The sequence below is a fragment of the Tamandua tetradactyla genome, chromosome 11, assembly GCF_023851605.1.
Source record: "Tamandua tetradactyla isolate mTamTet1 chromosome 11, mTamTet1.pri, whole genome shotgun sequence".
NCBI classification, from domain to species: Eukaryota; Metazoa; Chordata; class Mammalia; order Pilosa; family Myrmecophagidae; genus Tamandua; species Tamandua tetradactyla.
Genome location: NC_135337.1, coordinates 93,479,954 through 93,486,149, shown reverse-complemented (window position 1 = coordinate 93,486,149; position 6,196 = coordinate 93,479,954). Strand labels below are relative to the sequence as shown.

The window sequence follows — 6,196 nt, the reverse complement described above, 5'->3', positions numbered from 1 at the left end:
AAATAAGGAAAACAGATATGAAAGCAAGATCACAATTATTAGAAAGGATAATTTATTAATGCAGAAAAGCTTCATAGGTTTCAAAAGCAACTGGGGAAGCACAACTTATAAAACTAATACATCTAGCCATGCAAAGTATATGAACTTTCTATCATTCACCCACAATAAACATCTAAATGGACATAAAAGAACTAAATTGCACACAGAAAAGTTCATGAAAAACCCACAGTTCTTTGGTTGAAAGCAAAGAAGAAAAAAACGAACAAAAACCCCCCCATAAATGTGGACTCCTAAAGAAACAACATCACATCCAGGACAAGGTTGCACAAAGTGAGGGAAAACATCAGTGGAGATGTTTGTAGCTTCCACATATATGCTCATTAAGATATTTCTCTCTTCTCACTTGAACTCATAAGCATCCTTTCCCTGTCAGAGTCTGGTCTGGTGAGATAGGAATTTATTCCACTTGATTCTCTTTTACTAAGGAGATCAGGTTATGTACCCAGTGAATCCAGTTTAATTATTTCTCCTCTATGAATTTTGGGATATTTTTACAGGGACTACATTCAGTTTTTGAAAATTCATTGAGCTTATGATGTATCAGTTTTTCATATACATTTTATTCAATAAAATGAATTTAAAAAAACATTCATCTAACGCTGTCATTTTTCCAGGCTGCTATATGACAAATTCTACATGATAGTTTGGCTTAAAAACAGAATATATTTTCTCACTGTGTGCTGGTATGAAAGGCTGTATGGACCCTAGAAAAGCCAAGTTTTAATCAAAACACCATTTCATAAATAAATTTAGTTTGAAATGCCAGTGATCAATGAAAGGGAGGGGTAAGGGGTATGGTATGCAATTTTTTTTCCATTTTTGTTTTATTTTTCTGTTGTCTTTTTATTTCTTTTTCTAAATTGATGGAAATATTCTAAGAAATGATCATGATGATGAATGTGCAACTATGTGATGATATTGCAAATTACTGATTATATATGTAGAACAGAATGAGCATTAAAAAAATCCCATTTCATAAAATGGCAGAATAATATGTATTCAATACTGTATGTTTGAATCTGTAATCAGATCATCTCCCCGGAGATGTGATTTAATCAAGAGTGTTTGTTAGGTGGATTAGGTAGAAGAATGTCTCCACCCATTTGGGTGGGTCTTGATTGGTTTCCTGGAGTTCTATAAAAGAGGAAACATTTTAGAGAATGGGAGATTAGGAGAGAGCATGGAATGCTGTAGCACCAAAAATCAAAAAGTCCATGAGCCAGTGACTTTTGGAGATGAAGAAAGAAAATGTCTCCCAGGGAGCTTCATGAAACCAGAAATCCGGGGGGGGGGGGGCGGGGAGAAGCTAGCAGATGATGCAATGTTTGCCATGTGCCCTTCCAGCTGAGAGAGAAAGCCTAATTGTGTTCACCATGTGCCTTCTCACTTGAGAGGAAAACCCTGAACTTCGTCAACCTTTTTGAACCAAAGCATCTTTAACTGTGTGCCTTAGATTGGACATTTCTATAGACTTTATTTAATTGGGACATTTTCTTGGCCTTAGAACTGTAAACTAGCAACTTATTAAATTCCCATTTTTAAAAGCCATTCTTTTTCTGGTATATTGCATTCTGGCAGGCAGCAAACTAGAACACACTGTTTTGAGAATAGAAGGAGTCCAAAAATCATGGTATCAGCAGGACCATATTCCCTCCCAAATCTGTAACATTCTGGTATTGGTTAGCAGCAATCTTTGAGTTTTATTGGCTTGGCTTGTTTCGCTGCCTCATACCACATGGCGTCCTTTATTTTCTCTTGGGGGGGTTATTGATTTCTAGCTTCTGGGTCATCTCCATGTTTTTCTCTTATAGGTTTTTAAGTTTGTCATTCTTTATGTCTGCGTTTCTTCTGCTTATATAGGACTCCAGTCATCTCGACTGAGCACACCCTACTTCATTTGGCCAAACATCAACTATAAATAGCATATTTAAAGAGGGTTCATGCCCACAAGAATTTGGATTAAGAATAAGAACACATTTACATGGGTACGTAGTCTGCAATAGTTAAACAATGCAGACTGTTCTATTTCATCTCCTTGACATCACATGTCCATCTCTGGGTTCCTATAGTTATTGCAAGTAAATCCATCTTTGCCTCCACACTCTTTCACAATGAAGCTCCTGGGTTCCTCTGTTCCCAAGATTGCATATGTGAAGAAAGTGTTTTCTAGCCATGAGATCCCTGGACTTGAGAAAGTGTTTAGGAGAAAAAAACACTTATTTTTTTAGTAGAATTACAGTGGTAGGCTGTGAGGGGCAGGGAGGTCACAGTTATGTTTGGGGACCCAAGACATTCTGGAAGAGAATTTCCATGGTTGCTTATTAAATATATCTTTCATCTTTCATCTTCTGCACAAAGAAATTCATTCAGCTGCTGAGGGTAGAGGTGGAAATGTTAGATCCTGAAGGGCCCCAGTAAAATCTTTTCATTGTGACATGCAGCTAGTCCCATCAAGACTCAAGATTCTCTTGTCTTTGATTCTATGCATGATATGAATGATTTTATTTATTTTGGGTAAGGGAATATGGTAAAAAGCGATATTTTGCCTGAGACATCTTGGAATGTTTCAGCTGCTCTTTCTTGGAGCCCTGATCCTGTCAGTGAACAACTCTGGAACACCTGCTGTAAGATGATGACACGTGCAGCTGAAGCCAGTTGTCCCAGCAAAGTCCACCCTAAACCAGCCTATATCCAGAACAGCACAGGTGTGCAAAAGAGAACATCCGGATCGGCATGGCCTTAGCTACTGATGCACAGCTGAATACAGATCCATGAAGAGCTCTGCAGAGATCAACCCAAATACAAACCAGAGATGTGGATGTGATAATGAAGGCATTGTTTTCAATCGTTTAATTTTTGGATGGCCTTTTATGAAGCAATAGCTAAGATATGATAATCAATGTAAACAGAACAGAGGACAGTCAGAATAATGTGATGCTATTTATTTTAAGATTTCAGACATATGATGAAATCATCCCTAATCACACAGTTATTTAAGTTGAATTATGATAAGTTTATTAAAAAGAGGCTACCACTGAGAGTCTCTTTAGAGTGAGCATGAGATGTTGCCTGGACATGAATGATTGTTCAGAAATAACATTCCCTGACTCAGAATACTCCATTCCCAGAGGAATTATAGTGCAGAATTTAAAAGGTGTAAGTCAACCCTTCATCATAAGGATTGAATTGAATTTTGAGCAATAATGCTATAAAAATTAAATGATAGAGTCAATGCATAGAGTGCTTAGTACAAAAACGTCAATGCTTATACCTAAATTTAGATAAAGGACAGATATTTATTTAGAGTAATAGACAATGTCTTATATATTTTCTATTAAAATAAGCCAGAACTCAAGACTCAGTCCTGCACCCCAATACATGAAACATATTGCATATGAAAACCGAGAATCTTTTCACTTTATTAATAGCATAAATTATAAAATCATATCTAAGGTCATAACTGACTCTGATTCCATGAAAATTCAAAGAGTCATAATTTATCACTTTCAGACTTTGAACACTACAATCATGGCACATCGTCTGCCCAGAACCAATGAATATTTTATGTCTTTACCAAAAGGAATCTTTTCAGAGCCCTCTTTATGTCTTCATTTCTAAGACTGTAGATGAAGGGGTTCAGCATGGGTGTGACAATGGTGTACATCACTGAGGCTGGTGCACCCACATGTGTGATGAGTAGCAAAAGAACTAATGTACACACTAATGCTTGTACTGTAAAATAGGGAGATAACTGAGAGGAGAGACACACAGGTGGAAAATGCTTTATATTTCCCCAAAGCTGAAATTAAATGTATGGAGGAAACAATTTTATAGTAGGAGAAAATGATTCTAATGAATGGCCCTCCACCCTGTGGTCCAGTTGCAAAATATATCTCTATGTCATTGACGAATGTGTCAGAACAGGAAAGTTGTACTATCTGGTTATATTCACAGAAAAAGTGGGGGATTTTCAGGTGTGCACAAAAGGACAGCCACAACACCAATAAGCTTTGTAACAAAGCATACAGGACAGTTGTGATCCAGGACCCCAGAACCAGCAGGACACAGAGCTGGGGGTTCATGGTGACCGTGTAGAGCAGGGGATGACAGATGGCCACGAAGTGATCATAGGCCATCACGGCCAGGAGGAAGTCATCCAGAACTACAAAGAGCATGAAAAAGGATATCTAGGTGAGGCAGCCTCCATAGGTTATGACTCTTCTCTGCGGATGAATGTTCACCAGCATCTTTGGGATGGTGGTGGAGAACAAACAGATGTCTACAAAGGACAGGTTGGAGAGGAAGAAGTACATGGGCGTGTGGAGGTGGGAGTCGGTGATGGTGGCCAGGACGATGAGCAGGTTCCCAAAGATGGTGACCAGGTACATGGACAGGAAGAGCCCAAAGGGAATGTCTGCAATTCTGGTTCCTCTGAAAATCCCAGAAGAAGAATTTCTGAAATTTGTGTTTCATTTCCTCATTCCATGTGGTTGGTGTGACTACCCAGAAATAGAGAAAGAACATGCCTAACTTTTTTTTCTTTTTTAAATTTTAATTAATAAAACCAATCAACATACAATGTGAACATTCTTTTTTTATCACATAATTGTGTATTTATCATCATGATCATTTCTTAGAACATTTGAATCAATTAAGAAAAAGAAATAAAAAGAAAACAGAAAAAAATTCATTCGTATCTTACCCCTTACCCCTCCCTTTCATTGATCACTAGCATTTCAATCTACTACATTTATTTTAATATTTGTTCCCCTATTACTTATTTATTTTTAATCTATACACATTACTCATCTATCCAAAAGGAGCATCAGACACAAGGTTTTCACAATCACACAGTCACATTGTGAAAGTGATATCATTATTCAATCATCTTCAAGAAACATGACTACTGGAACACATTTTCAGGCAGTTCCCTCCAGCCTCTCTGTTATGCCTTAACTAAAAAGGTGATATCTATTCAATGCATAAGAATAACCTCCAGGATAACCTCTCAACTCTGTTTGAAATCTCTCAGTCATTGATGCTTTATTTTGTCTCATTTTGCTCTTCCTCCTTTTGGTCAAGAAGGTTTTTTTCAATCCCTTAGTGCTGAGTCCCAGTTCATTCTAGGATTTCTGACCCACGTTGCCAGGAATGTCCACACCCCTGGGAGTCATGTCCCAAGTAGAGAAGGGGAAGGCATGAGTTTGCTGGTCATGTTGGCTGAGAGAGAGGCCACATCTGTGCAACAAAAGAGGTTCTCTTGAGGGTGAATCTTAGGCCTAACTTTAAGTAAGCCTAACCTATCATTTGTGAGGATGTTTCATATAAGCAAACTCCAAAATTGAGGGCTCAGCCTATTGCTTTGGTTGTTCCCATTGCTTGTGAGAATATCAAGAATTCTCCACTTGGGGAAGTTGAATTTTCCCCCTTTCTCACCATTCCACCAAGGGAGCTTTGCAAATACTTTTTTATTCACTGTTCAAATCCTTCTGAGATTTATCAAGGCATCACTCTGAACAAACATACAAAGTCTCATGCCCTAGTCAAGGTTCCATGTACTTATGATGTTCAATTAAGCTGCCCACATAAATTACATTAGGAAATATACTAGTCAAATATATATTTGTACCAAATAAACATTTTTCGCTTTAGTCTCACATACAAATTAAAGTTTTAAACTATTAATTACCATCTGTTTTCAACACACTGCATTATTGACATTTCTTTGTTCTTCCTCATGCAAACTATTTTTTAATTTGTACATTTAGTCACTAACATTATATACTCTAGGCATTCCTAGATTATACCATCTCAGTCTTTATTGGCTATCTTTCCTTCTGATTTCATTTTTGCCCCCAGGCCTCCTCCCTCTATCATTCTCACATTCAGATTCATTCAGGGTACTAACATTATTGTATTACAGTTAGATAGCATTGTGTTGCCCATTTCTGAATTTTTACAACCAATCCTGTTGCACAATCTGTATCCCTTCAGTTCCAGTTACCCAATATCTACCCTATTTCTATCTCCTGATGACCTCTGTCTTAACTGAAATTATCCAAGTTCATTCATTTGTTACTTCATATCAGTGAGATGACACAGTATTTGTCCTTTTGTTTCTGGCTAATCTCACTCA

The 6,196-nt window shown here is 37.5% G+C and overlaps 1 pseudogene; it reads right to left on the bottom strand.

Annotated features, from left to right (window-relative positions):
• Positions 1-3,622: 3,622 nt before the first annotated feature.
• LOC143649263 (olfactory receptor 7A10-like) lies at positions 3,623-4,546 on the bottom strand (annotated as a pseudogene).
• Between the last annotated feature and the right edge of the window lie 1,650 nt (positions 4,547-6,196).